Source organism: Acanthochromis polyacanthus, chromosome 18 (assembly GCF_021347895.1).
Source record: "Acanthochromis polyacanthus isolate Apoly-LR-REF ecotype Palm Island chromosome 18, KAUST_Apoly_ChrSc, whole genome shotgun sequence".
Classification (NCBI taxonomy): domain Eukaryota; kingdom Metazoa; phylum Chordata; class Actinopteri; family Pomacentridae; genus Acanthochromis; species Acanthochromis polyacanthus.
Window position 1 is genome coordinate 33,141,205 of NC_067130.1, and position 20,734 is coordinate 33,161,938.

Here is a 20,734-nt window from a genome sequence, read left to right on the forward strand (position 1 = left end):
TATCATGTAGACGAGTCTCCTGCTAAAACACAAAGAAACAATAAAACACTGCTGTTGGTCGGACATCTGATGGCTGGAAGCAGCTGTCCAGACCTAACAGCAAAGTCCTGACTCTCTCTCTCTGTAATCTGATCCACGTATTTAACTCTCAGGCTGCAGTCTTTATCCTGCTAACGTCTAGAGAACGCTGCAGATCTCAGAGAGTCTAATATTCCCAAAGCAGTGAACGTTTCACACTCAGAATTCAGACGGACAAATAAAACATCACATGTTAAACACAGATTCTACAGATTCTGAATCAATGACATGATGAGAAATAAGAGAGAAACTTTCAGGTTTTTATCTTTAATAGTTCCTCAGATGTTGTTGAAGTAACCAGTAGACTTTGTAGGGTTCGTATACTGGTGGTGAAGATTGTCCTGTTTGAAGCACGCTTGTTTTACCTCAATGGAAGGTTTAAGATCTAATATTTCCCAAAAGAAATTCTAATAGTTCCTCAGATGTTGTTCAAACCGACTCAGATTTAATGTGAGAAAAAACCTCCCGGAAGTTGGTCAACGGGCAGATTTTTAAACAAATTTATGTCAGAAAGTGTTGGATATATGAGACTAAAATTACACAAATATCTTTTATAAATATCCAAATTTTATTCTATAAAAATTTCAGACACATCAGAGAATGCTGACCAGAAAATCTGAGGACTTTGGATGCAAAAAAACTGGAAAAGTGATGCATTAAAAACATCGCTTAGAGTTAAAATATGTAAGTACGGTCAGAAAAAAGTAATAGGTGTACTCATGACTGTTAGACAATAATATAATTTATTTAAAATTTCAGGTTTTTGTCTTTAACAGTCCATCAGATGTTGTTGTTCAAACAGACTCAAATTTAAATGTGAGAAAAAAACCTGATGAAAGTGGGTCAATGGGTGGATTTTGAATAAATTATCTCTGCAAGCATGTAATATATGAAGCTAAAATGTCACAGATATCTTTATAAATATCTGCAGCTTATGATTAAAAATAAAGTCTAAAGTAAATCGTAGATGGTCAAACAGAAGTCCTCTGCTGATTTTCGATGTTCTACCTCGGATAAAACAATCCGTCCAGTTGTGTGAGAATTACAAAGATTTGTTGGAGCAATTTCACGGCTTCGTTGCTCCTCGATGACTGAAGTTGTTGCTGTTGCGACATCAGACTGAAGGAGGCAATGAGGCGGGCCGGGCCGAGGAGAATGTTCCATTATGGCTGAATTACCCCGAGTCGAACACAGTGTGAGCTATGAGTCCTGCCAATCAGCTGTGGAGGACGTTTGGTCCATCAGCTCCACGTCCACAAGGACCTTCAGGTTCCTGCTCAGAAAAAGACCCTGAAGGAATGAAATGGTTGTATTTATATAGCGCTTTTATCCAAAGCACTTTACATGATATGTCACATTTACCCATTCACACACTGAAGCTGCCATGCAAGGCACTAACCACAATCCATCAGGAGCAATTAGGGGTTCGGTGTCTTGCTCAGGGACACCTCGACATGAACATGACAGGCCGAGGATCGAACCAGCAACCTTCCAGTTACAAGATGGCCACTCTACCCACTGAGCCATGCTGCCCCTGAAGAAAACCCTGAGTTAAATGCCATAAAGCAAACCTGTGTTTTTACAATAACACACCCTTAGGTCAAGTTTCAATAAGATCCCCAGCTTCAGTATTGTTGTTTGTTTGAGAAAACACCAAAATGAGGCTTTCAATTAAGTCTAATGATCATAGTCACAACATATCATCTGTTTAGTAGTCATTAAATTAATATTTTTTAAAGGTATATGACATCAAACATTCAGCTGAGACTGAATCAGGGTTCATTTATTTTGACTATTTTTGTTCAGGATTCACTAATAGACTCTTTTGTGTCAAAATGTGATCAGATTTCTACAAAACGTCAATTCATTGAAAATATAAACATAAAAATATCAAAAGTGAAGCATGGTGGAGGCAGCATCATGACTTTGGGGCGAAGTTGCTGCCACTGGTGATAGATAGTTAATTAATAAATGGTTTCTGAAGGTATCTTCTAGAAGAGCACTAGTTGGGTGATGCAGTAGTACAATGATCCAAAACATCATGATGCTGCCTCCACCGTGCTTCACAGTGGGGATGGTGTCTTTGTGATGGTGTCCATCAAACATATCATCTAGTCTGATGGACATAAAGCTCCATCCTGGTCTCCTCAGACCAAAGAACCTTCTTCCAGGTGTCTTCAGAGTCTCCACATGTCTTCTGCTGAACTCTAGTCCACATTTAATTGGAGCTTTTTCCATCAGAGTCTTTCTCTTTGTCTCCATGAAGCTTTGACTGGTGAAGAACAGACAACAGTTGTTGAACAGTCTGAAGCTGGAACTCCTTCAGAGGAGTCATAGAGTCTTGGTGGCCTCCCTCACTAGTTTCTTTCTTGCTGTGTGTTCTAACCATGACCATCCCATAACTTTAAGCACATGTTTTTAATGTAACTATGACCACAACCCAGATAGCAAACTATGGGTGAATCAATGTTGAATCTATGCTGAGACCTAACGTAGAAATTATACAGAAAGCGCAAGGTTGATAAAATGTTGAGTCAACGTTTGCTTTTCAACCATAAATCACACTTTACCCAGATAGCAAAAGATGTTAAATCAATGTTGAATTAGGGTTAAGAAGGTTGAATTGTGGTTACGGTTGAAGATTGATGGTTGGATCAACAATGATTCAACAACATTTTGTCAACATTGAAGTTTGTGTTTAAAAGATACCATTGAATCTACGTTGTATTTTGGTTTAATTAAAATGTTTGACAGGTCAATGTTTAATTAATGTTGAATCTATGTTTGCAAACATGTAATCTATGTAAGCAAACGTTGACTCAACATTTTATCAACCTTGCGCTTTCTGTATAATTTCGACGTTAGGTCTCAACATAGATTCAACATTGATTCACCCATAATTTGCTATCTGGGGAACCTCCACCAAGCATCTAACTCACTGTCTAGGTTGGTATTTTTCTGAAACCAAACCAGAAAGTGAGTAAAAATTGAAAGTAAACAAAGACAGAAAACTGAATTTAATTCTCTGATGATGGTCTTCTGGGTGAAAGTCTGGTTGCTGGTTCATATCTCCTAACTCAGACTTTAACTAGCCACCTTTCCTACAGCATGACAGCTTGGAAATTACATTTATTTCAAAAACAGTACTGAGAATGCAATTTAATTTCATAGGAATGTGATGTTGTAGAGACTGGGCTCCCCTGTAACTGTTTCACACACTGAGTATTTATCGCTTCTAGTCCGCTCACCTTGATGTAAAAAATCATCTCCTCTACCTTTTTCCAAACCTGAGACAGCGCTGACCAGATCTACAGCTTCTATTTACCCCCCATCAGTAGGTTCCTTCTGGTTTATCCATCGGCGTAACACCAACATTGCAGCATCTTATGTAAATGTCCCGTCAGAGAACAACCACTCCGTGTTTTATGGTTCGTCCGGATCATAAACCACCTATAGATTGTACACAGGCCATCAGCACGGAGTTATCACGTCATAAATCTGCTTTATGATGTGACACAGCTGTGGGTGTGTTTAGGCACAGAAATGAATTGATTTAGTTTATGGTTTCGTTTTAAAGAACTTATTTTAGACCAGAGGAGTTTTTAAAAAAATATGATTACATTTATAATTAAACAGTTCAAATGGAACAATTGAGTGAAAAATGGGAACTGAACTGATGTTTCCTGGTGTTAAAATTCAGAGTTCTGTTTATCTGTCCATCTACCACAATGTTTGTTTTGTTCCATTTGTTGTAAAATGTGCCTAATTTTGAAATTTTCCCCAAAGTAATACTTCTTTATCGCTACAAGAACTAAGAACCAGCAAGTTCTTCAACCTAAGCAACCAAACATTTATTGAAACCGATGTGGCTCGTTCTTGGATCCATGTTTGTTTACATGGTCTGTCTGTTCTAATCTGGTGCTAACCTGTAAAGCTACAAGGATAAAACTGTTGGGAAAAAAAACCTGCACTAATGTAAAGTTTTTAAAATTTACTTATTTACTCCATCAGCACCAAAATTGTCTCACATGTCTGTCACAAGGTGAGTTTTCACAACAGAACATTAGCTACGCAAATTTTTTAAACCCTTGCAACCATTGGCAGCCATTTTTTTTCAAGATGGCCTCCTTTTCCAATGTGCAGCCCAATATATTTTTACACAGAATGATCTTGTAGAACAATTTGCTTGGTTTATTGTCAAAATATGTGAAATTTATCATGTGGAATCCAAACTTTCATGCTCTTCCTAGCTTGTTTTGATACAACAATCTACCTCCATGTCGGTCCTGGTGTAAATGGGCCATCAAGACAGTCATGATTTTCTTTTTATTGCTGTTGGAATGTTCTCCCAACTTTGAGAACTTAAGGCTAGTTTTTTGGATCCATGTTTGTTTACATGGTCTGTATGTTCTGATCTGATGCTAAATTGTAAATCTATGAGGACAAAACAGTTGGAAAAACCAACCTGCACCAATGCGAAGTTGACTTCCGTGAATTTTCACAAAAGAACGTTAGCCACATGAATTGTTTTAAAATGGCAGGCACTGACAACCATTTTTCAAGATGGCCGTCATTTCAAATGTGCAGCCCCATAAATTTTCACACAAAATGATCTTGTAGAACAATTTGCTTGGTTTATTGTCAAAATATGTGGAGTTTGATGTAGAATCCAAACTTGCGTGCTTTGACACAATAACTTATGTCTTTGTAGCTTGTTTTGACACAACACTCTACCTCCATGTCGGTCCTGGTGTAAATGGGCCACCAAGACGGTCATTATGTTCTCATCATCGTGTTTCTCACGACTTTGAGAACTTAAGGTAATGTGGCTACTTCCTGGATCCATGTTTGTCTACATGGTCTGTATGCTAAGCTGTAAAGCTATGAGGATTAAAGAGTTGGAAAAACCAATCTGCACCAATGTAAAGTTGACTTTTCCAACTACTGTAAGATCGCAAACAAAATTCAAAGTACTCGCTTCACTTAAAGTGTTTCTATATCCAGTAAGTCTGGTTAATTCTAAGACTTTTGTTCCATTGCGTGTTTGGTTTAATGAGCTTTTAGTGTACTTAGAAGGTTCAAAGATGGTTTCTGTTTCCAGCATCGAACTCTAAGTTGTTGGAAATGTGTGGAACCATGTTAATAAGATAAAAATTAGAAAGCCGACTTCCAAAATTATGTTGCCACTGTCCGCCATTTTGGATCTTTCTCATGGCTTTCTCTACAAATGCACATGCCACATTTGACGGCTAACAGTTTGACTGATCTTTGTTATCTCTCCTCCACACCTTTGATCATTTTTAATTAAAGTATCTCTCAGACGTCTCCAGACGTCACAGAAGCAAACCGGTGGAGTATCTGTTAAAGTGGGTAATTAAAGCAAACCGACCTCTCTTTTCCCACCAAAATCAGAAATAACGGAGGAACCGAAATTGAGCTAATGAGGAGGCGTGTGCAGAAAAGAGTGCTCGGTGTTCCTGCAAAAAAAGGGAAAAAAAATCCAAATGCACAGCACGGTGGCTTTTTTTCCACATTCGGTATATTTGTCTGTGTAGTTCTGTCAGCTTTGTCCCTCAAAGAAGCTCTTTCCCCCCCCTTTTTGCTTTTCTTTCCTAGAGAGAGAGAGTGTGAGAGGGGTGGAGGCTGCCGGGTGGTGATGGGGGGCTGGAGCCAGCAGTCTGGAACAAGCATGACAGGATTTGAATTATAGAAGCAGCACAGCAAAGAGGAGAGGGAGCTGGGGAGGGGAGGATGGAGGGGAGGATGGTGGAGAATGGGGGTGGTGGTGCTTCTGTTTCTGTGTGGCAGAGAAACAGAGAAGGCAAAGACAGAATCGTTTCAGCGGTGGAGGCTGTTATTTCGAAGGCATTGCTGAAAAGGAGCCGTGTTTTAAACGCTAGTTTTTCATTTAGATTGATAGAATCCTCAGTACAGATAAGTCACACTATGAAAGCAGTAAATACATTGTCAAACTATCCTAAATATAGTCCAAAAAACATTTTGTGAGGTGGAGCTTTGAGCTAATGTGTTCACAGATGAGTCGACAATCTGCCACCGTGTTCAATTCATTGCAGTTTAATTCGGCTTTTTGGGTATACAGGAGGTCCTCGACTTAGGTTGGAGTTCCGTTCCTACACTTAAGTCGAAACTCCAATGAAAATATAAACAAAGCCGTTCCATACATCAATCCAACAAGTCCTCAAATTCATACGACCGCATCGGTCGTATGCACCGTGCACCGGAATACGACCCGTGAGAGCGTATTTATGTTAGCACCCCTACGGGGAAAAGGAACGCATTACGGGATTTAATTCACGAAACGGCTTTTCCCTCACTTTCCCAACACGGGTTTAGGGTTATGGTTAAGGTTAGGGATAGGGACAAGGATAGTGTTAGATAAAAGTTTGTTCCTGGTGATGTGTCACCTGCGACTCCAGAGTGTCGCTATTTACTCAACCGCCAGAGGTCGCATAGTCAAAACGTAACACTGGGTCGTAATACGGGCGTGTACAGATGACCTATGTGGTCGTTTTTGGTTTGAGGACAGGCTGATCAATTGGTTCTTTGGAAACGTCATGAATACTAGCAACTTTCATGCATGTATGAATCATTTTACAAGAAGATAACAATATGTTGCACTGTTTTTACAACTTCAGTGTTTTATTCTGTCTAATTTCACTTCCATGGAGACGGCTTTCCTTTTCTTTGAAGCATCAGGAGAGTCTGACGCTTGGAGCCGTAATGAAGTTAGTGAATGTAGCACAATCTAAGGTGGCGTACAACTGACGAATGCAAACAAAGTCGTCTTATAGTGCCGCGTGACAACGTATTAATCCGCTCCACTCACCAACTAGTTCCACATAACCAGCTCTGACGTAACGACAGAACACTATAGGTCGAGTACGACATAAACCAAAAATGTTTTGGTTCACCCAGAAACAAGAGACTTAACTGTAAACTATATAGTCTCATATCACTGTCCACAAACATGCTAATGTTTGTACTAGCTTGCGTTGTCACCATTTTCAGATTGATGTTGAGGTCATGCACTTTGTTAAGGAATCTGAAGATGTGATCTTCTTCCATGAAGGGACAGCAAAGTTTAAACGTCAGTGGACCAAGTGTGTTGAAGTTAAAGGAGACTACTTAGATGAATAATGTAAGAACAAACTTTCTCCTGTGATGTTTTCTGGTGAGTCCAAGAACTTTTGAACCTTTTTGACCCACTTACCTGGTTGCCATTTTCAAAGTTGTTGAGGAGAATCTGGAGGTTCAAGATGTAACCATCCATGAAGGGACAGCAAAGCTGGAAAGCACTTGGCATGACTGGACCGAGTGCATTCAAGTTAAATGAGAGTATACTGCAAAGTAATGCCATGTTGGAACTGTTTCATAATTCATTTTTCATGTAGATGGGTGTGTTCTTACCATGTTAAGTGCAATTTACAGTACAGATGAAAACTCACACTATGAAAGCAGTGAAACTATCGTGAGTATTGTCCAAAACAACATGTGAGGTGGGGCTTTGAGCTAATGTGTTTACAAATGACTTGACAATCTGCTGCCACGACAAGAGGCATGTCTGTCTACTTTATTTTACTGTCTACGAAGTCACTAATGTTTATGGAAGCAGACTGCCATCTATTTCAAACTAAAACCCTTCTTGCATCGTCTCCATTTTCACATTGATGATGATGTCATCCATGTTGTTAAGTAGTCTGAAGATGTGATCTTCTTCCATGAAGGGACAGCAAAGTTTAAACATCGGTGAACAAAGTGTGTCGAAGATAAAGGAGACTGTTTAGATGAATAATGTAAGAACAAACTTTCTCCTTTGATGTTTTCTGGTGAGTCCAAGAACTTCAGGGACTTTCTGACCCACTTACCTGGTTGCCATTGTCAGAGCGATGATGAGGTCATGCATGCTGTTGAGGAGAATCTGGAGGTTCAAGATGTAACGTTCATCCACGAAGGAACAGTGAAGCTTGAATGCATTTGGCATCATTGGACCGAGTGCATTAAAGTTGAATGAGACTATACTGAAAATAATCCTGCTTTGGAACTGTGTTTCTTAGCTGGTTGTTCATATAGATGGGGGGGCTTGTCTTCACCCTGTCATGAGGAGAAAAGATGTTAGATGTTATTTACAATACGGATTAACATCACTTAAAAACATCTGTTCTTCACCAGTCAAAGCTTATGGAGACAAAGAGAAATATCTGTTGGGAAAAAACTCAACTTAAATCTGGACTAGAGAAATGCAGTAAAAACTCTGAAATTATTTTTGAACCAAAGTTGTAAAATAAACTACCACTGGAAAAAAAAAAAGATTTTGGATGTAGTTTACAATTTGGTCGAGTCTTTTAATGGTTAACATGCAAATAAATATTTTTTTTGGTGGTTTTACTCTATTTTCTGTAACTTAACGAAGCTGGGAACATTTGTAAAATACTATGTGAGAGTTATTTTTTTCTGGTGCACAACACGAAGTCATAATACTGCAGGTCCTCTGTTTACGACGTCCTCGATCTATTCTGAGTTTGAAAGTCTTGAACCAGCCCAGTCTTCATGAAGCTTCATTGCTGTACAGCTAAACAGCATCTTTTTTTACTTAAATCACAACATTTTCTGAACTGTAACCAAGAAATTTTCGTGCCGAACCATGTTTCTAACATCACAAAATGAGGAAGACGGCTTTGTTCGCATTCGCCGGTTCTACGCCACCTTGGATTGTGCTTCATTCACTAACTTTTTGTCCTTCATTACGGCTCCCAAACGTAAATCAGACTCTTCTGATGGCAGTGCTTCGAACAAAAGGAGTGTTCTTCTGTCCTAGATTATAGTTTTATCGCTGTGTTAGAGTAGGAGATGTGGGTTCCGACTGACGGTGAAAGTCGTGTTATGTCGCGATGTCGGAACAGAATTCCAACAGAAGTGGAGGACGCCCTGTATAATGGAATCCGTCATTAAGGCTGATTTTCCAGGTGGTTGCTGAATGTTAATTAGTTTTACTTTGTCTGACAGACACACCTCTGAGATGTTTTATCGTTCTGAGGGGAGGTAAACAACTGAACTCAAAGAAGGTTTGACCATCTCTTCATCCTAACGGAGCTTCGTAGCGGTTATTTGTTGGTCTAGAGCAGGGGTGTCCAATATGTGGCTCATGGGCCAAACCAGCCCTCTAGAGGGTCCAATCCGGCCCGCGGGACGACTTTGCAAAAAATATAGAAACCACTTCAAATAGTTGCTCATTGTTTGTTTGTTGTTCTGTGTCTCATTTTTGTAATATTTGTCTTGATTTTGTTATTTGTCTGAATTTTGTCATCTGTCATGTTTTTGTCGTTTTGTTTCTTGATTTTGTCATTTGTGTAATTTTTTCTCGTGTTTGTCATTTGTCCATTTTTTTGTTGGCTGTTTTGTCTCTTTTTTGTTTTGCTCCATGTTTGTCACATTTTTTTGTCATTTTGTGTCTGTTTTTTCCAATATTTTGTCTTGATTTTGCTGTTTTTTGTCTTTTTTTTTTTTTGTCTGACTTGTCATTTTGATCCTCCATTAAATCCTCTCTGGTTCAGCTCCAGGTGACTAAACGTTGTGTTCCTTTGTAGACACTCTGATCTGGAAGTTGTAATGTGGAAATGATAAACTGAGGATGAATGTTGTTGAAATTAAACTCAAGAAACTTCAGGTCGTTCATATTCTTTGGTTAAAAGAGATTTCCTTCAGCGTGAATATTTTCAGAATGTCCTTTCTGCACTGAAACAAAGGAAGCATTTGGAGTTGTGGTTATTTATCGGTTATTCTGTGGTTTTACTGGTCCAGCCCACTGGAGATGAACTTGGGCTGAATGTGGTCCTGAACTAAGATGAGTTTGACACTACTGGTCTGGAATCAGCCTCATCCCAACACAAACCCGTCAAACGTTCATTCCAGAGCTGCTGGGAAGGTGGAACATTCCAGAGACAGAAAGAGGGGGACCGACATCATGCAACTCGATAGTCCTGCACGCTGAATATTCCCCCAGAGGGCTTTTTCCATTACCCCAGCCCAGCTTTTCCTCTCTTTCTTCTTCACTCTTTCCTCCTTTGTTTCTGCCTTTCTTTTTCGCTCCCTCCCTTCTTTTGCTGTTTTTTTTCCGCGGACACATTGTGCAAATGTAACCTTTCTCGAGCCCCGCCGCCTCCCCATCCCCAGGAAGTTGGCTCGCCACTTTGCTGCCAAGAAATATGAAAAACTGGCAGGCTGCCCGTTTCATCTGCAAACACACGGCGAAGCGGGGAGGAGGATGGAAGCAGCGGGAGATGGAGGGAGGAAGGAGGGAGTGGAGGTGACACTGCTGCTGGAAAAAAGACTCTGAAGCGCAGAGAAAGCAGGCTGCCGGGAGATAAGGATGAATTTTACTTGCATGAAAAGAGGCCACATTACTGACTGAAGATAAATCATATGTGGACGTTTCCTCAGCCCGTTTAAACACAAACCGTCCAAATCTGAGCTGGTGTTTCCGTGTCGACGTAGTGCAGCAACCGGTCGCCACAACATTACGTTCCTATGCAACTAAACTGCATCCAAACACGTAGAGGAAGAGTCGTATTTCAACCCAAACCAGGACGTTTTTCCTCCTTCTAACCAGGTCACTTTGGTGCTGAACCTCAACTAAGATTCTAAGATGTTAGTGTCCAACAAGACGGAGATATTTTCCTAAAACTAACCAGGAAACAAACAAAAGCTGAAAGTAAACAGAAAATAAAACTGAATTCTGACACTGCTAGTCTGTCCACAACATTACGTTCCTATGCAACTAAACTACATCCAGACATGCAGTGAAACGGTCGTATTTCAACCCAAACCAGGACGTTTTTACTCTTCCTGAACAAATCATGTTGGTGCTGAACCTTAACTAATACTCTAACATGTAAAATAGTCCAAGAAGACGGATATTTTCTTAACTGAACCGAAAGTAAACAACAGTAAACTTTAACAGAAGCTTAATTCTGAGACTGATGTTCTCTAATCAACCCAGTCTCCACAAAGTCACATTGCTGTACATCTGAACAGCATCTGAACATGTAGTGAAAGTTTTATTTTCATCCAAATCATAGTTTCAGTTCTCTAACCAAGTCATTTTGGTGCCAAACCAAGCTTTAAACATGTAAAAGTGTCAACTAAGTGGGATATTTTCCTGAAAACAACCAGAAGGCAACTAAAAAACAAAAAATGAACAACACAGAAAAGGAAACTTGATTCTGAGACTATTGGTTTGCCGTCAACCCAGTCGCCACAGCATTATGATCCAACGCAGCTAAACTACACTGAAACATGTAAACAGTCATATTTTAACCCAAACTGTAACGTTTTTGTGATTACTAACATTTTGGTGCTGAACCTTAACCAGGATTCTAACATTTAAAAATGTTGGAAAAAAGTGTGATTTTTTTTCTGCAATGAACCCAGAAGCAATTAAAAACTTAAACAACATAAAATAAAACTTCATTCTAAGATTGATAGTCTCTCGTCAACCCAGCCTCCACAATGTTGAATTGTTGTACGGCTAAACTTCATCAAAATATGTAGTGACTGAAGCATGGTGGAGGCAGCATCATGATGTGAAGCACGGTGGTGGCAGCGTCATGACGTGAAGCACGGTGGTGGCAGCATCATGACTGAAGCACGGTGGAGGCAGCCTCATGATGAAGCACGGTGGCGGCAGCATCATGGATGAAGCACGGTGGAGGCAGCCTCATGATGAAGCACGGTGGTGGCAGCGTCATGACGTGAAGCACGGTGGTGGCAGCATCATGACTGAAGCACGGTGGTGGCAGCGTCATGATGAAGCACGGTGGCGGCAGCGTCATGGATGAAGCACGGTGGCGGCAGCATCATGGATGAAGCACGGTGGAGGCAGCATCATGACTGAAGCACGGTGGAGGCAGCGTCATGATGAAGCACGGTGGTGGCAGCATCATGACTGAAGCACGGTGGAGGCAGCGTCATGGATGAAGCACGGTGGCGGCAGCGTCATGGATGAAGCACGGTGGCGGCAGCGTCATGACTGAAGCACGGTGGAGGCAGCATCATGATGAAGCACGGTGGTGGCAGCGTCATGATGAAGCACGGTGGCGGCAGCGTCATGGATGAAGCACGGTGGTGGAAGCATCATGACTGAAGCACGGTGGAGGCAGCATCATGATGAAGCACGGTGGCGGCAGCGTCATGGATGAAGCGCGGTGGTGGCAGCATCATGACTGAAGCACGGTGGTGGCAGCATCATGACTGAAGCACGGTGGTGGCAGTGTCATGATGAAGCACGGTGGAGGCAGCGTCATAATGAAGCACGGTGGCGGCAGCGTCATGGATGAAGCGCGGTGGTGGCAGCATCATGACTGAAGCACGGTGGCGGCAGCATCATGACTGAAGCACGGTGGAGGCAGCGTCATGGATGAAGCACGGTGGCGGCAGCGTCATGGATGAAGCACGGTGGAGGCAGCGTCATGGATGAAGCACGGTGGAGGCAGCGTCATGGATGAAGCACGGTGGTGGCAGCGTCATGGATGAAGCACGGTGGCGGCAGCGTCATGGATGAAGCACGGTGGCGGCAGCGTCATGGATGAAGCACGGTGGAGGCAGCGTCATGGATGAAGCACGGTGGCGGCAGCGTCATGATAAAGCATGGTGGAGGCAGCATCATGACTGAAGCACGGTGGCGGCAGCATCATGATGAAGCACGGTGGCGGCAGCGTCATGGATGAAGCATGGTGGAGGCAGCATCATGACTGAAGCACGGTGGAGGCAGCGTCATGATGAAGTACGGTGGCGGCAGCGTCATGATGAAGCACGGTGGTGGCAGCGTCATGGATGAAGCATGGTGGAGGCAGCATCATGACTGAAGCACGGTGGAGGCAGCATCATGATGAAGCACGGTGGAGGCAGCATCATGATGAAGCACGGTGGCGGCAGCGTCATGGATGAAGCACGGTGGCGGCAGCGTCATGACTGAAGCACGGTGGAGGCAGCATCATGATGAAGCACGGTGGTGGCAGCATCATGATGAAGCACGGTGGCGGCAGTGTCATGGATGAAGCACGGTGGTGGAAGCATCATGACTGAAGCACGGTGGAGGCAGCATCATGATGAAGCACGGTGGCGGCAGCGTCATGGATGAAGCACGGTGGAGGCAGCGTCATGATGAAGCACGGTGGAGGCAGCGTCATGATGAAGCACGGTGGCGGCAGCGTCATGGATGAAGCACGGTGGAGGCAGCGTCATGGATGAAGCACGGTGGAGGCAGCGTCATGATGAAGCACGGTGGCGGCAGCGTCATGGATGAAGCATGGTGGTGGCAGCATCATGACTGAAGCACGGTGGAGGCAGCGTCATGATGAAGTACGGTGGCGGCAGCGTCATGATGAAGCACGGTGGTGGCAGCGTCATGGATGAAGCATGGTGGAGGCAGCATCATGACTGAAGCACGGTGGAGGCAGCATCATGATGAAGCACGGTGGCGGCAGCATCATGATGAAGCACGGTGGCGGCAGCGTCATGGATGAAGCACGGTGGCGGCAGCGTCATGACTGAAGCACGGTGGAGGCAGCATCATGATGAAGCACGGTGGTGGCAGCATCATGATGAAGCACGGTGGCGGCAGTGTCATGGATGAAGCACGGTGGTGGAAGCATCATGACTGAAGCACGGTGGAGGCAGCATCATGATGAAGCACGGTGGCGGCAGCGTCATGGATGAAGCGCGGTGGTGGCAGCATCATGACTGAAGCACGGTGGTGGCAGCATCATGACTGAAGCACGGTGGTGGCAGCGTCATGATGAAGCACGGTGGAGGCAGCGTCATAATGAAGCACGGTGGCGGCAGCGTCATGGATGAAGCGCGGTGGTGGCAGCATCATGACTGAAGCACGGTGGAGGCAGCGTCATGGATGAAGCACGGTGGCGGCAGCGTCATGGATGAAGCACGGTGGAGGCAGCGTCATGGATGAAGCACGGTGGTGGCAGCGTCATGGATGAAGCACGGTGGCGGCAGCGTCATGGATGAAGCACGGTGGCGGCAGCGTCATGGATGAAGCACGGTGGAGGCAGCGTCATGGATGAAGCACGGTGGCGGCAGCGTCATGGATGAAGCACGGTGGAGGCAGCGTCATGGATGAAGCACGGTGGAGGCAGCGTCATGGATGAAGCACGGTGGAGGCAGCATCATGATGAAGCACGGTGGAGGCAGCATCATGATGAAGCACGGTGGCGGCAGCGTCATGGATGAAGCACGGTGGAGGCAGCGTCATGATGAAGCACGGTGGAGGCAGCATCATGACTGAAGCACGGTGGAGGCAGCATCATGATGAAGCACGGTGGAGGCAGCATCATGATGAAGCACGGTGGCGGCAGCGTCATGGATGAAGCACGGTGGCGGCAGCGTCATGACTGAAGCACGGTGGAGGCAGCATCATGATGAAGCACGGTGGAGGCAGCATCATGATGAAGCACGGTGGCGGCAGCGTCATGGATGAAGCACGGTGGAGGCAGCGTCATGATGAAGCACGGTGGAGGCAGCGTCATGATGAAGCACGGTGGCGGCAGTGTCATGGATGAAGCACGGTGGTGGAAGCATCATGACTGAAGCACGGTGGAGGCAGCATCATGATGAAGCACGGTGGCGGCAGCGTCATGGATGAAGCACGGTGGCGGCAGCGTCATGACTGAAGCACGGTGGAGGCAGCGTCATGATGAAGCACGGTGGCGGCAGCGTCATGGATGAAGCACGGTGGAGGCAGCGTCATGGATGAAGCACGGTGGCGGCAACGTCATGACTGAAGCACGGTGGAGGCAGCATCATGATGAAGCACGGTGGTGGCAGCATCATGATGAAGCACGGTGGCGGCAGTGTCATGGATGAAGCACGGTGGTGGAAGCATCATGACTGAAGCACGGTGGAGGCAGCATCATGATGTGAAGCACGGTGGTGGAAGCATCATTGCATTAGACCTCCATGTTGTCATTTTCTGGATGTCAAACGATCTCAGATTCATTAAATCAGGAAACTGGACCTTCAGTTGACTTTTCTTCAGCAACTACTGAAGATGAATTAATTTTTCCCACTGGTCCGATGGGATTTATCTACGTACATGTATGATGTATGCGTTCATTCATCATACATGTTTGACTTATTAACATTTACAGCTTCAGGCTCCACAGATTACAGTAGAGGAGGAAACATCTGTAACATGAACGTTTATTAAAGACGTAAACTCTATAAAATCTGTGTTATTGATTTAGCAGGTGTTCATCTCAAATATTTATTAATTATAGAAATGATGCCGTTAACTCTGCTGAACTGAAACTGAAGCAGGAGAATCCAACAATCAGAGAACCCAAATTTAAATGAAGATCTATGATTTATAGACATGCTAAATAATCCAGAGCTGCTGGGAGTCACTGGGAGCTTTAAAGGAGCTTTTATTTCTGATCTTTGACTCATCACGCTCTTATTGTGAAGGTCTGCAGAGAGTTTCCTCTTGACATGTAGAGTGGATTGTGGGACATTAAATATACACAGATGTGCCTTTAAATCATTTCCAGTCTGTTAAATTCGCTCCAGTCTATTTCTAAACCCTGATTATATTTTTAATTTCTACAAACTGTTTCCTCTTTTGTTTAACTGCAGATATTATCCACTAAAATCACAGAGAAATGTTTTAATTTACATGTTAAATGCAAGCAATCCAATCAAAACCTGTATAAATCAGTATTTTTACAAATACTATTTTGTTCTATTGCAACATTTAACTGTAAAATTTATATTTAATATATGTAAATCTGTAATTATTTATTTTATCCCTGTTTTTGATGATAATATTTAGTAAAATCAGAGAATAAGATATTTATCCATGTTGACTGCACGGCAAAAAATAAATACATTTGAATAAATAATGAAAATTTGTATTTTTTCCTTTTTTTCCTTTTTTTTTACAACATTGTTGAAAAATGCTATTTGAAAGAAACATTATTTCTATTTTTGACTGTTAATTTACAATTTTCTCTGTTTGATTTGATGACAGATATCTGGTAAAATCAGAAAAAATATTAATCTACATGTTGACTGCAAAAAAAGAATTCTAAGACAAAATGTTAAAAAAATAAAGAAAAAAATGCTAGTTTAAAGAAATATAATTTCGATGAAGAAACAATTATGAATAATTAAAAAATATTATTTTGCAATTTTCCTTTTGTTTTATTACAGATAACTAGTAAAATAAGAGAAAACTAATAATTTACATGACAAATTGTACATAACATCTGCATCAAAGATCTGTATTCTGACAGTAAAATTACTTTTGTGTGCTTAAAGCCATTAAAATATCTATATTTTACAGATGTTTGTCATTATTTTCCACAATTTTACAGTTTTTGAACCCTACAGTATTCTACTTTTTATTTAGTGGCTGTTTTTTGGACATACTTTCACTTTTTAGAAATGTATTTGTTTTTGTTTTTTTGCAGTTTTTATACATCTCAATAATAAGTCATACCGGATCGATCTGAGCACCGTTTGAAGCTCCACAGTCAAACATCTGAACCCTAAAGAACATTAAAATGTCGTATTTTCTGTTTTCCCGTGGCACTGATCCGTATCTCCTGCTGGTCCAGTCCGGTTCCACCAGTTTGCCGGTGAAGCAGAACGTTGTGCTGATGCTACAGAAAGCAGAGATGACGCTCTGTGATGTCTTTATTGATCATCTTAAAAGGCTCAATCCATCCTGATGACGGCAGAAAAACCGAAGCAGCTGCTGAGCTTCAACTGATTTCATCTAAAATCATCACAGTTCTGCTGCTGGATAAACTCTGGTAACAAACTAGGAGTATTTAAAATGGCATCTTTCCAATTTTAGATGGATAACAAACACTTTTAGAGATAATTTAATTATAAAATCACCCGTCGACCCACTTTCAGCAGGAATTTTCTCATATAAATCTGAGTCTGTTTGAACAACATCTGAGGAACTATTAGACTTTCTTTTGGGAAATATTAGATCTTAAACCTTCCATTGAGGTAAAACCAGTGTGTTTCATGTACTTTTTGTGTATTTAGATGTTTTTAAACAGGACAATCTCCACCACCAGTATACGTACCCTACAAAGTCTACTGGTTACTTTAACAACATCTGAGGAACTATTAAAGATAAAAACCTGAAAGTTTCTCTTATTTCTCATCATGTCATTGATTCAGAATCTGTAATATTGGACAAGTAGATCAAATAACCTGTGATTATGGAGGAGTTAACATGAAAGCCAGAAATGTGACGGGAGGAGGTCGGGGTGGATGGACGGGTCAACAAAAAGTGCCTCGAATATGAAAAACTAATGAAAAGTTCCATCTTTAAGCCCAAATTAACAAAAAAAAGATCATTCAGAAGTCAAGTAGTGATATTTTCTGAACCACATGTAGCTGCAGGTCACAATAATACAAAAATAAACATGTAGAATACTTTAATTTTGCTCTTTTTGTTGAAGCTTCATAACTGATTGAGCAGGTTTAACACGTTTTAGAGTAAAAACTAAAATATTGGTAGAAAATCTGGTCAAAGTAGAGTTCTGGATTTTAAAAATGGTTCTACAAATATAAATAAGAACCTCTTTTTTCTTTTTAAAAATGGCATATTTTTCATTTCAGGACATAGTGCTAGTTGGAAGAACGATTTTTTTCGGACATTCTTGAGGCCTCAGCCAACAGAATGTTTTTCATACAGAACGTTTTATAATGTACCTGAAATTTTCTCTTATTTCTCATCACGTCATTTTTTGCAGAATCTGGAATATTGAACAAGTAGATAAAATAAAAGCCAGAAATGTGCAGGGAGGAGATCCGGGTGGATGGATGGATCAACAAAACGTTTTGTTGACTTTAACCAAGACATTATAAATTCATACAACTAAGTCAGATGTGTTGGAGATGGTGCCTTCTAGTGGTTTGATTAATTATAACAGGAGCAAAAGAAGACCTTAAGTAATTGTAAAGTCAGAAAGACAGTGTTGGGAGGAGGTCAGGTTGGATGGATGGGTCAGTAAAACATCGGACTTTAACACGACTATTATGTATATTCAGTATTTTCGTTTTGTGAAAATAAATAAGTTAAATTAATTTTTCCACTGCACCAAACACAAACCAGGACCATCCAAAACTGAGGTTCATTTCAAACCGTGAAGTTTGTGAAATGAACTGTTACGTCTTTACAAAGTACGACCAATAGTAGTCGTGTTCAGAAAATACACCAAAGTCAGATATGTTGGAGTGATGACGCCCTCTAGTGGTTTGATTAAGTATAACAGGAGCAAAAGAAGAAGTTAAGTTACCGTAAGGAGGCTGGGGTGGATGGATGGGTCAATGAAACATTGGACTTTATCCATGACTATTTCAAATTTCATATTTTAATTTTGTGAAAATAAATAAATTGATTATTCTGCTACACCAAACATGTAGTAGAATCATCCAAAACTGAGGTTTATTTAAAACCATGAAGGTTTTGTAAGGTACCGTTACATCTTTAGTATTTATGGCCAATAGATAGCTTGATTAGTGAAGTGATGGAGGATGGGGTTGATGGATGGGTCAAAAAAACACTGGATCAATCTACGGTATTTCAGCCAAACTTTTACAACTGAACAGGTTTGACAAGTTGTAGCACAAAAAACTTAAATATCTGTAAACAGTCTGAGTTCTCAAAACATAACTAAGAAAATACACTTTTTCATTTTCAGACCCAACTTGGTTGCCATTAATCTTAGTTTGTTTAGTTTTGTGTCATTTCTGTGGGCATTATTGCTGCATTCAGTCATTTAATTCCAACAAAGTTCTGTGATACTCAGATAAAGTCTCACATAAGAGCATCAGATTAACATTAAACCTAAGTCAAGACATGGAAACTCCCCACAGATCGGTCTAATTAGTTGTATTATGCTGCTGTCCTCCTGATGACCCACAATCAGAAACTACTGGATCTACTGGTCCAACATTACACATTCTGATTCAATCATATCTTCATAAATATTCATATTTTTAAAGCAGATCAGAGATGGTTGAGTAGAAATTGTTCTAAAATTTTGATGATTTGAGGCAGAATGACCCCAAAAGGAGTCAACTATGGGTAGTTTATGCAGAATTAAAGGAAAACAGTGTTAATGTGTCCATGTAAAGTGTTTTAGTTCAGTTTAGACAAGAAATATACAACATGGAACAACAGAGTTAGCACTGAAACCTTTTTCTGATCCACATTCTGTGTTGTCGTCGGTGAAACCAGCAGCAGATCTCTTGTAGTTTTCTGATTAAAAGCAACGTTGGAGCTCTGAAATGGAACAATCCTCCGAAGCTCGCCAAGAAGAAAATAACAACCACAGCTTTACTCCCCCCTCCCATCGCCTCCCTTTCTCTTTCCTCCCCTCCCATCTCCCTCGGGCTCACCTTCACTCATCACCTCATCTATTTTTTCTCCTCTGTTGCCAGGCAACGGACAGGAAGAGCATCACTCGGAGACGTCAAAACCACAGGAAGAGCTCGCAGAAAGAACCGCGGTGCAGATGTGCTGTGAAAGATCCAGGTCTGTTCGACAACTTCTGGAAAACCTTCTTCTTCCTCTACAGACGATGTTTGAGCAGCAATAGATTAGAAACAGCAGAGTTCTGGTCAATAACATGTTCATCCTGCATTTAGGAGCATTAGAATCAAACACATCTACATCTAGATATCTCCTTATTTATAGAAGATGTTTCTAAAGTCACTAAAGAAGCACTGAAGCTCAAATAAAAGTATATCAGTAAGAAGTTGTCACTCACTTTTATTATTTTTCAAAACTAGAAAATAATTTACATCATTTTACCTCAATCTTTACAAGCCTTCAAGACCCTACTGCTGAGAAACATCATGATGCTGCCTCCACCGTGCTTCACAGTAGCGATGGTGTGTTTGTGATGGTGTCCATCAAACCTATCATCTACTCTGATGGACATAAAGCTCCATCCTGGTCTCCTCAGACCAAAGAACCTTCTTCCAGGTGTCTTCAGAGTCTCCACATGTCTTCTGGTGAACTCTAGTCCACATTTAATTGGAGCTTTTTCCATCAGAGTCTTTCTCTTTGTCTCCATGAAGCTTTGACTGGTGAAGAACAGACAACAGTTGTTGGATGAACAGTCTGAAGCTGGAACTCCTTCAGAGGAGTCATAGAGTCTTGGTGGCCTCCCTCACTAGTCTCTTTCTAGTAGCTCCTTCAAACGAGTCTTACTACTTTATTTATTCTACATCTGGGACCCTACAAACTCCTGTTCATCCCAGTCTCTGAAATATGTTTTCCGGCTGTAGATTTTCAGTATGTAAAGAGCAACTCCACAGATTTTGCTGTTGTTCTGTGACTTTTGTGTGATTTTTGTGTTTAAAGAGAACACTATTAGTTGTATAATGTCTTGTGTGGTTACTAAGGAGCTTTGAAAAAGCCTTCTGATGATGTCATGGTGGTGTTTTCAGGGCAGGCTTGTGGAGCACAAATTAGTAACAGAAATCCTTCATTGCAAAGGTTTTGGGTGGCGTTTTAAAGCCGTGAGCAGGAACCAGGCAGGAACGCTGTAAAGGGAAACACTGCAGCTGCTTGATGGAAGAATCCAGTATTTCT

The 20,734-nt window shown here is 41.7% G+C and overlaps 1 long non-coding RNA gene across 1 annotated transcript; it reads right to left on the bottom strand.

Moving 5' to 3' along the window:
- Window positions 1-313: 313 nt before the first annotated feature.
- Window positions 314-20,043, bottom strand: LOC127530980 (uncharacterized). Its single transcript, XR_007937771.1, has 3 exons — window positions 19,949-20,043; window positions 19,534-19,706; window positions 314-8,190 (listed from the first exon to the last, which is right to left on the bottom strand). It is a non-coding gene; the product is annotated as an uncharacterized LOC127530980 (long non-coding RNA).
- Window positions 20,044-20,734: the final 691 nt, after the last annotated feature.